The following is a 15,304-nucleotide window of genomic DNA, read 5'->3' as shown; positions in this document are numbered from 1 at the left end:
CTTGCAGTTGCTTGACTTTATGGCAGATTTTCTGAATTGTGTGGAGTGAGTATGACTAAAGGGAGGAACAGCTGTGGGGGTGAATGTGTGTACTGTAAAAAAATGTGAAGAAAATGGAAAATGCCAGAGATGTTAAACAGAGGGCAATCTAGATGTTTGGAAGTGCTGCTTCAAGTGCTAAAAGCTGATTTCCTGTGGCTCTGTTCTGGTGAAAGGAAAGAAGGGCAAAACATTTTCCAAAGATCAGGGACTTTTGCATGGGAGATGTATAGTGTTAATGCTCTCTTAATTCAATATATTCATATTTTGACTTTATAAATGAAAGCTTTTGATCAGGTATGACCTAAAAAAAATCACAAGAGTCGCTAGAAATAGGAACTTTTTCGACTATGTTTCTCACAGCTTTGTGAAACCTCTCCAGGCATCTGAATGTGTGATTGTTCTGTGCCGCTACGTGTGTGAGGATAGATACAGAGGCATTATTACCCAGGAGAGGTCATGGGTCAAGTATTAAGCAAGCTGCCTGCTTGGAGCCCTGCATCAGAGATTTCACTCTGTTGGCCCAGGAAATACTCCTGTGTCTTGTCTAAATAATCAAGGAGTCCTTCAGCGTACAGTTTTAGAAACTGATAAATAAACACAAGAGACTGAGACTAAGAGGAAGTATCACTGCGAGAAGCCCACAGTGCTAAAGTGAAGATTTTCTTCCTCTTAATTACAGATCAACAAAGTGGTGTTTACAGGTCCTGGCTCTGGAACAGGAATGCCCTGTTGGTCGTGCGCTTTTACCTTTAGTCTCATTTTCTTCGTTTCATAACAATGTTGTTTGACCTTCTACATAGGAACAATTTGTTTTTAGCCTCATTCCTCTAAAAACGCAGGAAAACAATAGAAGCGGCTTGGATAGGAAGTCACATCTCACCCTATCAAAAACAGATTAGAAACGCGAGAAAAGGCCAAAAAACATGTATGCATGAAAACAGCAGCACTGCTGGTGAAAACAATGAAAGCACTCTGGATGATTTTCATTTGATTATTCTGTCCTGTTATATTTGTGTACCTGCCGCCTACTTACTAATGCTATTCTGAGTATAATTAGTATAGTTGATGTCAATTTTGTGATTATTTGCAGTTTTATTAAACATAGTTTCAAAAAAAAAAAAAAAAAGACCTTAAGCTCTCTCTTTTATCTGATCAAACTGCCATCATCTGAAAGTTCCTGGCTGCCTCCTGTTAGAATCTCTAAAGAGGGACAAAGTTAGAGTGAGCATTATCACACAAACTCAAAATAACCCCAGAATTCAGACAGTGCCTTATTAGGTCATGAATCCACAATGGGAAGGAAGTGTACAAAAATTTATTGACAATGCGAGTGTTTCTTTGAGTCCAGGCACAGGACAAGATAACCTAAGTTGGAGCTGCTGGCCGTGACTTCTTCTCTGAGACCAATTAAGAAGGTTTTGCATAGTTTAAGATGGGTTTAGTTGAATTAGTTAAGGTAAAAATATGTGGGGCTTTGAATATGCTCGGCATACACAGACACACGTTACTACCTCAGAGTAACTGGATAACTTATGTATCTTAATCATTTCTATATTATTCTATAGCTGTAATATCTTGGAAGTGACAAAATATGGGGAAACTGTCCTCCACACCTCTGTTACTGTCTATTTAAGAATATTATGGTTTAAGTTTGCTCTCTGGTCACATGATAGTCAAGCCTCAAAACTGTTATTCCAGTTATGTATTAGTTACTGTAAGAACAAGACAGCTTAGTTTAGAAGGTAAACTACATTTACATTGTAAATGAAAACAACCGCGACCTGCCTATTTATAGATACGTTTGTAAAAGCACTTGTCTGTTCCCCAACAAGCCTCACTTGTGTTTTGTTCCGAATCCTGTCCTTGAAAAGGACAAGAAAACTGACAGTCCATGGGTGTGTGCTTGCCTGCGTGTCTGCGTTTGTGTGGCAGTTGGATAGGGTGGGGTGTATGGCGTCACAAGTGCTCCAGTTTAGGAAAAGTGACACTTTGCCTTGAAAGACTCTTCAGGTCAGCTAGATAAGGAATTTAGTGGCTTTATCACAAATGCCACTATTTAATTTAAAAGGGTGAGGCACTTAGGATCTGGCAGCAGTCTTTCAGTCTAGTGATAAATTTGCAAGAAAGTGGAAAAGATTGGAGCCTGGGAGCAGATTAGCAGGATACAAATATAGAAGTGACATTATAGTGGGTATTAGTCAGGTGCTGAACAAGTGGCTGGTTTCTGATAGCCCTGAGAACAGGGCCTGACTGCAGGCTTGTAGAGTGGGTGGGTGGGTGCGGGGGTTCTGGACACACTACAAATAATAGAGCAGTTAGTATAAATAAGGCCAGTTGTAGCGCTTCTAAACAGCTTAAAGTGCTGTAGAATATTTATAGTGCCTTATCAGTCTCAGTTTTGATAGCATCGTGTTAAATAATGAAGCTATTGCATTAAACTTTGTTGAGTCTTTGTATAGCTTTTCCTGTCATCGTTCTATTTTCTTCTGGGTAACAGTTGAAATATGTAGAAGCCTTAATCAAAACAGAAAGAAGACTTACCCTGAATTACTCGTTTTGTTAGAATAGAAACAAACACTCACACAACATAACTGCAGTTGTCATGCACAACCCTGAAATAACCCGGTTAATGATATTAATTACTAATGTAGTCAAAAAGAAGTTTATTTTTAAATTACATTTAATCCTCCAATTTTCTTCATTTTGCTGATGTATAAAATGTTGTCAATTTAAACTGACCCGTAGTAATTTCAATATATGTGCTGTATGACACACACTCCTTAAATTTGGATACTTACACTGGTACATTTGCACCATGATGAATTTATTTGCATTGCTTCTAAATTTAGACAGGGTGTTTCCTGAAATCAAGCACGGCACGAACGGCAACACAACACAACGCGTGTAATGTTAATGTCTGATAAAATAATATGTTAGGTTGTTGGCTAGCATCAGTATTTAAGGGGCGTCCACACGTGAAACGATTTGCTACTACGTGGCAGCCACGAATCATAGGAAGACGGTGACATTCGACAACTTCAAATAACAACGGGCGATTCAGTTCTGGCAACTTTGAGCCGAGTGAGTGAAGTGACTTCCGGTGAGTCGCTGAATCACATATGGCAGGGGGATAAATATGTTAAAAGGTCAAGCAACCAGAGCCTGGGATGTCCACTAGCAGCTGACTAATGATAAAGTCATATGCGATGAGCACGCTTGAGTGCAAATTAAAGGTACGAAACATTGTGACTTGAGACAGGGCCAAAGAAATGCTTACGTTTGAAAAGTTCTAGATAAATAATAGTTAATATCAAATTTTAATGATACGTTTTCTTTAGCTTGACCGACCTCATTTTTTCACCTAGTAAGAGTTAACAAGACATTTCTTTTTGTACTGCTCAGACTTTAAAATGTCATACTTTCATTGCAAATCAAGTTATAAGCTAACCAAATATTGCTGTAATAACTCAGCAGCAACTTTTAAAAAAAATATAATGTGTTTGGTTACATATCTCCTACATACACCTGCATATCTGCAGATGTGGAAAGCCACTTCTTTTACTTTAATTCCACTCTTGTTCTCATTAATTTCAATACTCGATATCTCATTAATATATAACTAGAATAACCAAGTTTAACAGTGGATTGAGTCCCCATATGAGATGCTGGAGCCAGCCAATGGTTACTATTTTGCTTCATGATGAACTAAATTAACCTAAAACTAAATTAAGCTAAATTATAACTTTATCATAAAATGTGTAAGTGATACTGTGTTTAATATTGATTGATTGGATTTTCTGTGGCAACATCTGTCTCTCTTTTTCTCCCCATTTTCTCCCCATACATTTCTATCTTTGTATCCTCTATTTTTTAAACTAAACTGTCCTTTTTCCACTTGTCCGCCCTCCCCTCTTCCTCTCTCACGTTCTTTTTTTGCAACAGTTGGTGTGTGTTCATCTTGGCAGCGCTCCATAGTCTGTTTGATGTGGTTTCCAGAAGTCCTGAACTGCAGTCCCTGGCCACTCTTTCTGTCATCGGTAGACCTGCTGTCTCTTTAGCCTCCATTGACTCCTTTTAACCTCCTCCTACCTTCCTCACGTCGAAGCAGCTGCTTTCTTTCCCGCTGCACATTTCTGCATGGAAATGATCTGATTCCCATTATTTGCTAGTAAACTGCCTTTTGCTGTGGACCGCATACACAAGCAAACTCTTACTAATGCAGTGTGCGCTCTAGTCAGGCATTCACAACATTGCAGAACATCTTCTAGGCTCTGTTCCAGGCACTGGAGAAAAATGAAAGAAGCCTACTATTTCCCCGTTGTAAATATAAATTAGGGAGGCCTAAATTTATGATCTGCTTTTTAAGTCATGAGCCTCCCAAGGCTTGTACTTTTTCCATCCCAATAATATGTAAAACTAGATCAAAGTTAATCAGCTCTGTTGAACCCATTTCTACCAGTGACCTCTACACACTGTAATTTGAGTGATAGAAGAAGGAGGGGAAGTAGAGACGACCAGATAGTAGCTTCAAAGAGGGCCTGTAGAGGACAGTCAGTGACCCTATATGGGTGCCTTTCCTGCATATAGCAGCACGTTTAAAGGGAAACTGATAGGCAGGTGAAATATCTGCCACTTACAGAAAAGAGGCAGTGACTGGGGAGGGCAGACAGGACAGAATGGATATGGATTGGGTCACAAGGCTGACGAGGCCATCCTAAGGAAATGAATATTCCTTGCAAAGTACACTTGGTGACTCTTGGGTCTAAGGACAAAACACAAGTGCAAAGGAAATTCATTCCTCACTTTTATTTGGCATGGAGAAGCAGTGGATCATGTTTTTAACATCGCATAACACTTTACATGCTATGTTAGGCTTTTTATAGCGATACTACTTCAAAATGTGCTTTGCTGCGTCCTGACACTACTTATCGTAACAATGCCGAAAATCTTTCAGTTTTCAGCTGAAATACAAGGGGGGATGTATCAGCCAACTTCTCTTTTTTCTTGCTCTGAAGTGTATATGTATCCACTTTCACCCCACCAGCGGAGATGCATGTTATTACCGGGTGGACTTCCACTTTGTATCAGATGAAGGCGGTGCGGTGGAGGCACAGCTAAACATGCCCAGGGGGCTGGAGTGAGATTGGTGTCTCGTTTTCAGGGGCAAACAAACACATACAGGGAGCAGACATGGCTGTCACATCTCCCTTAGCTCCCCTGTCACCCCTGAGGGCAGTGGGCAGGGGCAACCTCTGTGCTCCGGTGATGCCTCAAAAAATCTCCACGTACTCTCGGAAAGAATACACAACCAGACGCACGCTCGCATCGTTTGCGGCGCAGACACACAGATGCGTCAGCATATGTTGCATTTGTTCTGGCTGCTGAACAAACTTTCTAAAATACAGCAAAATTAGTCTTCGGCATTCCCTGGAGATCCCCACTTTGACCTTCTAAGCTGAAAAGCAGCGTGTTTAGTCCACAAACCTGGCTCCATTTTTAACTTTCCCAGATTGATCAGTGATTGTACTGGCGCCGAGCAGCTGTATAGCTTTACATCAGCGAGGAGGAGGTTTAGCGGTTTTCAATAGTATTTCAGGATATCCTTGCTGCTGCTGCTGCTGCAGTTTTTGGCAGACTAACAGCTGCCACCAGCATTAGTGTACAAGCAGACACTTCTTAATGTTCCCCAGCCCTGGCCTCATGTGTCACATGGACTCCATCCAGCCTAACCCACTTGCCATCCGCAGTGGCTGAACTGGTTGAAAACCGTGTGAGACCAGCAATTTGCAGCATGCCTGAAACTATCCTTTCATACCGGTTTAAAGTTAGTAACATTAATGTGACCGTGTTTTAGTGGCAAAAGGCAAACAGAGGACAGACACCTTACTAATTATGTGCGATTTATTATCGCAGATGAAAATTACTTAAGGTCTCTGGACCAAGGGAAATTAGTTACATAGCCCTGTTGCTTATAATTTGACAACACTGCCTTGAATTCACTGAGATGTAAAATTAATTCTTGCAGTTGTTTTCAATGGGACTTTCATGTTTGCTTTGCTCACAGTTAAAAATCTGAGAAAAATACAAATGATTGGGCTTGGCTCAGTAACTTCATTGTGCAGGGAAAAGAAAGCCAAACTGGACGGGGTTCAGTGGTTTTTAGGCCTTTTGAGGGTTGGTGTGTCAGGATTTATGTATTTAATTACACACTCATTCTGCTAATGTAAGTAGAGAAAAAAGGAAAAAGGATAAAAAGCTCCATCAAGCCTATAAGCTTGTAGTTTCCCTCTTACTGAAAGTTGGCCACTGCTGCTGTTTAGCTCCCCTTGAACTGGCCTAATACTTGTCTATTCCGATTAGGATTAGTATGTGTAGCATGAGCTCAGGGACCCGGGCCACGTAATCTAATAAATCAAGATAAAAAACTCTGAGATTGGTTTACAGAGGGCTCGGATTTACTATTGGCCATCTCAGAGAAACAGGGATTAGCACAGCATTTGGTGCTGTACTTACACACCCCCCATTCTGTGCATAGGAAGAGCGAGCAAGCAAGAGAGAGACCGAGGCAGCGGGAGGGAAAAAGACTTAGAGGGAGGGGGTGGAAGAGAAGCACTGGCTAGGGTTTTATATTGCCTAACAGACAGCAAGTTAAACTTGCAGTGACAAGGTCAGGTAAGTCCTTGTACAAAAGGCTTTGTTCCATAGGCAGATTAAAGGTCTCTCTGACAGTTTTTACACTTTTGGATCATGTTGAACATATTAGAAGTTAATCTTGTCTGTGAGGGGCAAGAAGCTCTGTGGTCACACGCATGAGGGAAAGCAGGAGAGAAGATAGAGCTTCACAAAAAATAATGAAACTTTTGCGTACATTTTCAACAGCTGATGTCTTCTTATGACCTGGGTGGTGCTTCCTAGTTCCTTATTTCCCTTCTCTAATCTCCTTATTTAGCCTCCCAAAGCCACATGTAACACATACTTACACCACTTTGTGCTGTGTTAAGATTTTTACATTTAAAAGCAAATTTTCCTATTTAGTAATAATGAAGCCGGAGAGTTTTTTTTCCCCCTGTCATCCGATCAGGTGGTACAAATGGATAAATTTAGAGTTTGGGTATCACTCTATCTAATGTGGTGAATGCATTTTTAAAAGTTCTGTCGGCATCAATAATAATAATGCATCATTAGCAACATCACGTGGAGCTGCAGCTGAGCTGGTTGACACAACACTGCATGTGCCTCTCTTTAAAACAATAAGATTATGTTTCCTGAAGTCTGGTTTCATCTAAATATTGTGTCAAAGATGAGTTTCAGAACATTTGCATCAATTTGCAAGTATTTAAAGAAGTCCAAAGGTGGGGTCTGCAGCTGTGGCAATAAAAAAAAAGCTCAGTTTTAAAGACAGTCAGTTTGAACTGTACTGTGAGGATTTTATCATCTGCTTCTTTAAAAGATTCAGAGAAATCTTTGTTTGCAAGGATCAAGGCCAAAAAACAGCACTGAATGCCCTTGATTTCTGCACTCTGAGATGCCATAATATTAAAAACTCACGTTTCTCTTCTGCAGTGGAAGCACTGCATGGACTCACTTCCAGGAAATCCTCAGGAACACAACCATTGTGAGCAAACACAGTTCATCTCTGCATCTACAGGTGTTAATGCAAATCTGTGCCATGCAGAGAGAGAGAAACAGATAAACAAGGTCCAGACATCCTGCTACCGTCTGTGAACCTGAGCGTGTTTAAGAAAGACTCAGGTTAAGTGGAAAACTTCGTCCCGCTTTAATTTTGTTCCAAATCGTGGATGCTGCCGTGTTCAAACTAAAGACAAGAATGACCATCTTCAGTGTTATCACTGCAGAATGGTCAGATGGCATCGGGGTGAATTAACATGGTCATCTTGCACCTTTGTGATTTCACCTTTAATGCTGCACAGTACTTACAGACTTTGGCTCAGCATATTGCTGCCATACAGGCGAGTCTTTTAGAGAAGACCTTGCTTATGTTAGCAAATAACAGTCTAGATTTTGTAAAAGTCCAAGAGATAAACCGGCGTGCCTGCAGTTCAGACCTCTAGTTCAGAAAACATTATGAAATGAAGAATACTGTAAAGAAGGACCCCTTTAAAAGTTGCTTTTAATATTATAGCAGATGGTCTCCACACTTCCTAAATGTTTATAGAGTGCTGTTAAAGAAAAGGAGATGCAGCTGCTAAAAACACAACAACAGTATAAAATATCTTTATACTAGTTTCAGTTGAACTTTAAATTAATTATTTGACATTTTATACAACAAATCCAACATGTTTGGACGCAGAGTAACAGGTAACGATTAAGGCGCAGTGTTTCTGATTTTGCAAAATGTAGATTTAAAAGTACAGTGTGTAGTTTCAGTGTAGGACAGCGGTTTTTTCATTTTTTATTTTAACTGATAAAAGTTCTTAAGATTTAAAGAATTGTGTGTCTGTGTGCGTGAGTGTCAGTTATCTATAGGTGTTGTTTTTTCCCCAGAAACTGAGACTAAATGACTAAAAAATATCCACCTGAAATTTGAGCTCTTTCTATTTTCTCTCTGCCTCCAGGGTTTCACATAAAGTTTTACATATCAAAAGTGGAATGTCCTTTCATCTGCTTGCATGTCTTGTTAAGCAATATCAAACACGGCAAATTCTTTCTACATCCACATATAAAGGTTGAAAAATCCTAGCAACACATCCCAGCTTGTGCAAAAGAGGCCTTTTCTTTTCTTTTCTGTCTTTCTTTCTTTCTCGGGGAACTGTTAGCAATATCACTGGGCAATTAGCAAGGAAACGAGAGAGAATTGGAGAAGCCAATTACTTCTGCGAGTTAGCTAAAGGCCATTTTAAACTGTGTGCCCATGACATAATAATGTTTATGGTAAATATTATAGTTGGAGACAGTGAGTGCATGGCGTGAGAGGCAATGAAAAAAAAGGGCATCAATCTCAGATCGAGAATAATTTATTAAGATCTGAGATGCGGCAATTACGTGGAAAGGACCAAAAAGAAAAAAAAAAAGAAGAAGCCAACTCTCCAGGAACCGCATACATGATTGCAATCTTGATTAAATCCCCCTGGATCTAATGAGTTGATTTTCTGCTGTTAATATTGCATTGGCTGATGATGGATTCGTTAAGATAATGGAACGAAGCTAAAATATAAATGACTCCCTGTCAAGGAGCAGATTTTCGTCATTTTCTGTCTGACACCTCCGCCGTGGGGATTTGGTGAGGCCTTTTTGTGTTTAGAACCATCAGGATCTGGAATACTAATTGCTCATGTGTGGACGCTTCTAATGCTTCTCCTCCTCTCTGCACCCCCTCACCACCGCCGCCACCCCCTGCCTATCCTCTTGGTAAATATCTGCTCCACATCTCTACGCAGAAACAAAGAGAGCAGCTTCTTTTCTTCAGTGCTGATGAAAGTGTTCCTGTGCACGTTTGATATATTAAAACATATAACATGATACACCAGTTTCCACATAAGTCGGCTCATGTTCTGTGAGCAAAAACTGTTAAGTCACAGAGATATGACACAGTGCCAACAAAAACAGAAAAATAGTTTCTTATCGACCTGTGCTTCTTTTAGTAATATGGCCTCGTTTGGCGCATGCAGAGCAGCTGAGCCAGTCTTTTTGTTTTTTGCTCCGTCGCCCGTCTAACGTATAGAATATTGATCACATCAGACATGAACTACAATCCTGCGTGTATAATTTTATTCCCAAATGTGGTGGGAACCTGTAATAATCTAGAGCAATGCTCGGATATGAATGTCCTGCGGTGACGAGAGCGTCATTTCCAAAAAGAAACCCCACCACAGTATTTAGAGCTACAGCGAAGCGAGTTTTCAGTCGTCTGATTCCAGGGAAAAAAAAATCACACAGTTCATGTAAAAGAATCTGATATGTAGCTCAACGTAACACACCTACCAAATTCCAACCCGTCTTTCTTTCATTTTCGTAATTACCATTGTCGTCGAGTTTCATGCTTTGGCCTGACCCTTCCTTTGTGGCGATTATGATATTGTTTCTTTTCTTTTTGTGGTTTTTTTTTGTGCGTTAGTACAGGGAAACCCGTCTGATTGGGCCATCTGCAAGATCCCTTTTCTTCTGTGTGTCACTTTTTGTGTCCTTTAACATGGTTTTACTAAAAAGTCTTTTTTAATCAATCAAGAAGCAGGCAGAAAATAGGCTTTGTCATGGCTAGGCCCAGGGTCGTGTGATGCCTGCTTTGCCTGGTGACAGGTCTTCAAAAGGGATAAAAAGGAATATTTTGGGGGCAAAACGGGGGTTTCCATGGCACCGGCACTTGTTGCACATGGATCACCATTCTTTGGTTCTGCATGAGATTGAGGTTTCAAAGGGCTGGACAACAAAAATTAGGCGAGGAGGGGACAGCGGAACTGTGTAGGTAGCTGCCCTCAAGCCCCTGACTCTGTCCTCTCCTAGGGGAAAAGGAGAATAGGAGCCAGAAGTGACAGAACAAAAACTAGGTGCTGTCAAATATGCATGAGTAAATGATCAGTTGCTCACTCTGCAGTGCGTTTAAAAACTCAGAAGGAAACACAGGCTAGAGGACATAAAGTACAGACCTATTCAGTGAGAAGTGTATTCTTGTTGCGGCTTCCACTTCATGTAATTAGAGGTTGTTTCATGTAGAATGAGGTCACGTAAACTAGTAAGTTTCTGAGTTTATGTGTGGGAAATGAAACCAGGAAACTTAGACAATGGGCTGGCAGTCATTACAGCAACGAGGGTTATTATTTAAAACTGTTCTGTTGAGCTGAGTAGCTTTTCATGTGTTCCTGTTATTTAAATTGGTAATAATTGCAACATTACAGAGGGATATATCTGCTCGTCTTGTGTACCATCTTTAAGTTTAGAGAAAGCTTTAGTGTATGCGGTTGTGGTTTGCCTCGTGTGCGTATACATACATATATATGCCATCGGCATATGCATGCATGAAAGCAGCTGCATAGTTCGTAGATGATTAGCTTGGAGCTCCTTGAACTTCTGTAAAAATGTTGTTCGTGCTGATTACCTTTGTGCTCCACCTTGAATTTCTCTAACAAATACACATTATTCTGACTTTGGGAAATGGCATTGCGAGGTCAAGGTTTTTTGCGTGTCAGGAGTCCTTTAAGCAATTTGCAATAATTTCCATAGCATCATCACTGCCACCCCAATAACAAACAAGGTTACACACGTGTTGCTCGCACAATCAACGCCAAACATGTTTTGGTGTTGGAGGGCTTCAGCTTGTTTGCACTTGGCTAAAAAGAGGTCAAAAGCTCCAGAAGCACATTTACCTGCAGGTACCGATCCAGACCGAAGACTTTTTTGGCATTTCGAAAGAGTTGCATATCCCTGCCTTGCTATAATGACAACTTATAAGGGTGAAATTTGCAATGTAGGGATTGTGTAGCTGCATGCTTTTCTAATTTTTTGTGTGTTTATATATTTATTTTGCTATTTCAGGTTCTCAACAATGAGCTTCCAGTATGTTTAAAAGGTTGCTGCAGTTGGGATATGTTTCTTGATAGGATTTTATCATGCTAGGCATGCTCTGTTTCCTGATGAATATATTAAAATTATTACTGTGCAAACAGAGTTTCTAATTACTGACCTGCTTGCCATTGTACTGTGCATTCTGTATGCCCCCCTTCTTCTCCATGCCTTGTTTATTTATCTGCACCAGTGAATACAGAATAGTCTGTGCAATGTCATTTCCATCCACATGAAAATGATTTTGAAAATGCCAATCTTGCCTATTATACAGTGTAATTACTTGTCTGCTTTTTGATTTTATCATATCTTCAGCCAGTGGGAAGATACTTGGAGAGGCTAAACATCTTAGCAAAGCTTGTCAGCAGATGATTTGGAGTGGAAAAAAATATCCCAATGAAAGTGCTATCTGTCACATGTACAAAACCGATGACTGTAGTTTACTGAAGGGTTTACCCAGTGTGCGTATAGCTTCTTTTAAGACTCGGGCATCGAGTGAAGGCATGCCATTAAAGGTATGTATGTAGAAGGAGAGGTTTTTTCGGGACAGCTAATAAAAATCTTTGAGACGGTAAATTTGTGATTCTCATGAATGACGTTTTTCCCAACTACTCCCTCAACAAAAACATTCTTAAAAGGCATTTAAAATATGGGTAGATGGCACTACCTTAATGCATTCTTGCACTCTGATCAAGCATTCATTGTTAAAACAATGAATGTTTCCACTCAGCAGGTTTTTCAACTCACATGGCCATAAACGATATTTTTCAAGTTCAATTTGTTTGTCGCCGCTGCACCGACATGCCGTTTCACTGTTTCCTTGGACATAATGTGTAAATATCTGACCCTATGTATGCGTGTGCACTGTCACCTATGTTACCGGAGCATTTGCACTACATCCCAGAAAAGGGCAACCCTGTTGTTTACTTGTCTGCTTGCAATGTTGCACAGGGGGTTGATCAGCAGAGTTGATAGGAGCTGCAATTTAAAAAGAGGACACTGCAGCTCTGAACAAAAACAATTAAAGGAAAATGAAAGACGGCCCCCAAGGGTTAAAAATAGAAAATTATCAACATGCATGCTGGAATTCACTACCCCGCACACCACCTCGTGCACCAGCACCCACCCCCCCTCAAACTTACTGGGCCTGCATTGTTATGTATGATCAGATCTGCCAGTTCTTCCTCTAAGCTCCTTGTCACATTTTGACTTAATGAAGTGCAACTTAGAAGGGAATTGGGTTCATCATGCTAGTCGCACGATGCTCCCTTGTTGTAGCAAACAGGAGTGGCATGGGACCGAAGCGCTACAGCGCGAGTCGTTATCATTCCGGTCAGTCTGTTTAACACAAAATTAAACAAAGAACTAATTAGTGCCTCATGAATTAATAACTGCACTGTTGCCGAGAAGAAGTTAGGTTGCTGAGGGGAGATATAAAATAAGTAGGAAGATCAGGTTAGAATTATTATTACTTTTTCTGGGATGCATGGGCTCTCAAGGTTAGGAAACTTTTGAGAGGATTTAAGAGTGACTCAACTGGTTCTGCCAAAGTCAGTTTCTGCCCTGATTTAAAACTTTGTCTGCGCTTATTGATGTCATATACGAGGGTGTGTTTGTCTCCGCATGAGAAAAAGCAGCAGGTTCATGTTTTAACAATGAATGCCATTTTTCCACAATATGAATATGGAGATATCTCACCACATACTCTGGCCCCGTCAGCTGTGTTCGTTATCTAAGTAGTATTTGAATCTCTGTATCTCTGCCAACAAGTAAGCTTTGCCCCCAAGGTTTCAAAGGGAAGTGATTTGTTTTATTGTTTGCTCTATAAGACTGTGTCAACTCACCTTCAGCTAAGACGTAGGAAGCTACTATTAGAATAGTCCAACTTAATTTATTTCTGGCAAACGGCTGAAATATGAACAGACGTGGTTCATACACAACTGTACTCTGTACAGTTGCTCCCCATGCTTCAATGGGCTTTACAAACTATAGTCTCCTCCTTCAGTCACTGCTTTCCCCCAGCTGGGACATGGGGCCTGGGTATCTGTGCACTATTATTCTGCATATCAAAAGGAAAGGAGTGAACAAAAAGTACCCATCTTCCTCTTGCATCATCTGGAGGCTCGTTACATTATGTCAGCCACTGCAGATTAGATTGAGCTGGGTAAATGTATGGATTTCGCGAGAACATGTATGCACGTGCATATACATCGGAATAATCAGTGCCTGGGTTTATTTATTTTTTTAATGTTTTTCCTTTGCTCTTCTTTTTAGATGAGGTGAGCTCCTGTACGCAGTGACTCCCCAGGAAGAGAAAACGAGGTAGGACAAATCCCCAACATGACTGATTACTGTCCCCACCATCTCCCCTGTTCATATCTCCAACAATATCAGGCATCTTCATTAATCCCCGTGGATCAATGTGTCTGGGGGTTGTAAAAATTGACAAATGACTTATTAGAATCCCACCGTTTTATTTTCCAACTGATTAACTCACAGCGATGTTGTACACTATACAGGCTCACTGATGTATCTGTTTTCCAAAGAGGGCCCCCCCTTTCTCTCTTTCTCTCTCTCTCTCTCTGTGCCTTTCTTACTATGGGTGATCTATACGGAACCAAATGCACTCCTAACACTGTTTGTGAGAAACCCTGTCAGGCTGACTCAAAAACTACTACAACCGAATTATGCTTTTTCCTATAAATACACCCATTTTGTTTCCTGACATAAACAGCTGTTGAGAAGTGTGTTAGCTGACTTGCTTATTTACATATAGAATATAAAAATACAACTAATAATCTATTAGAGAACTGGAACTTTGCACTGGCGGTAATAAAATCAGCATGTTATAGCGCTGCAGTTTCTCCATTTTTGCACGCTATACTCTTATTATCAGGGGAACTGTTCTTTTATGCCTGTTTTATGTTTAGATGTTGTTGTAGCAGCATCCCACATTGTCATCTCGACGAAATAATATAATTTTTTCCACTTTATGGCATTTATTACTGTAACAGACATTAGACACAGACATCTAAGTACAGATGACATCCACCAAATTAACAAGAGTATAAAACCTTTTGTTGCTGATAAAAAAAAAAAAAAAATCTGCCTCTGTACAATTTGACTCTCGAGAGGACACTAATGACTTGTGACTTGAAGAAACTGGGTTGCTTTTTTTTCTCTCTCCCTGAGATGAAACCTTCTGTGCTAATGATGTTAGCTGGTATGAGCACAATGCTGATGTGGGAGTCTGTCATAAGGATGCATACAACAGCCCTTGCCCCTGGCCTCCTAGTCAAGAGGGATCTAAACATTCAGAAGTGACAGTCTGGGCTGTCTCATGTCAAACCAGAGACCCCTCGCTATCACCGGGTGTGGGGGGGCGGGGGGGTTGGCATGGCCGGGAATTGAGGTGGAGGGCTACACCAACACTCCTTTGTTTCTGGTGGTGTCACTCACGCACCAGAAAGAAGACACACTCCCTGTATCAATCAGAACCTAAGATGCACACCCAGCGCGCTTCCCAGATTTCCACAAAGATTGGATAATTCATAGCAAACAGGATGGTCAGCTGAGATTTCTCTTTACACAGGTATGCACTCGCACTCGGGGACATCTTTAAACAAGTTCCTTTGGAAGTCGAAGCAAAGTTAAGATTCGACTGCTGTGTAGACTACTTACAGACTCCTGCCTCTGACCGCATAACAACAGCATAACTGGTTACAGTTAGTTTAATTGGCTTTTG

General features: G+C 40.6%; 1 protein-coding gene across 3 annotated transcripts in view; it reads left to right on the top strand.

Moving 5' to 3' along the window:
• casz1 (castor zinc finger 1) overlaps positions 1–15,304 on the top strand; it is a 168,522-nt gene that overhangs the window by 66,144 nt on the left and 87,074 nt on the right. For all 3 annotated transcript variants that reach the window (XM_080295548.1, XM_080295547.1, XM_080295549.1), the window contains one exon: positions 13,834–13,881. The gene's annotated coding sequence lies outside the window, so the exon portion shown is untranslated. The remainder of the gene's footprint in view (positions 1–13,833; positions 13,882–15,304) is intronic.

The sequence above is a fragment of the Astatotilapia calliptera genome, chromosome 20 (assembly GCF_964374335.1).
Source record: "Astatotilapia calliptera chromosome 20, fAstCal68.1, whole genome shotgun sequence".
Lineage (NCBI taxonomy): Eukaryota > Metazoa > Chordata > Actinopteri > Cichliformes > Cichlidae > Astatotilapia > Astatotilapia calliptera.
The sequence above is the reverse complement of the archived record's forward strand: the minus strand, read 5'-3'. Positions and strand labels throughout refer to the sequence as shown.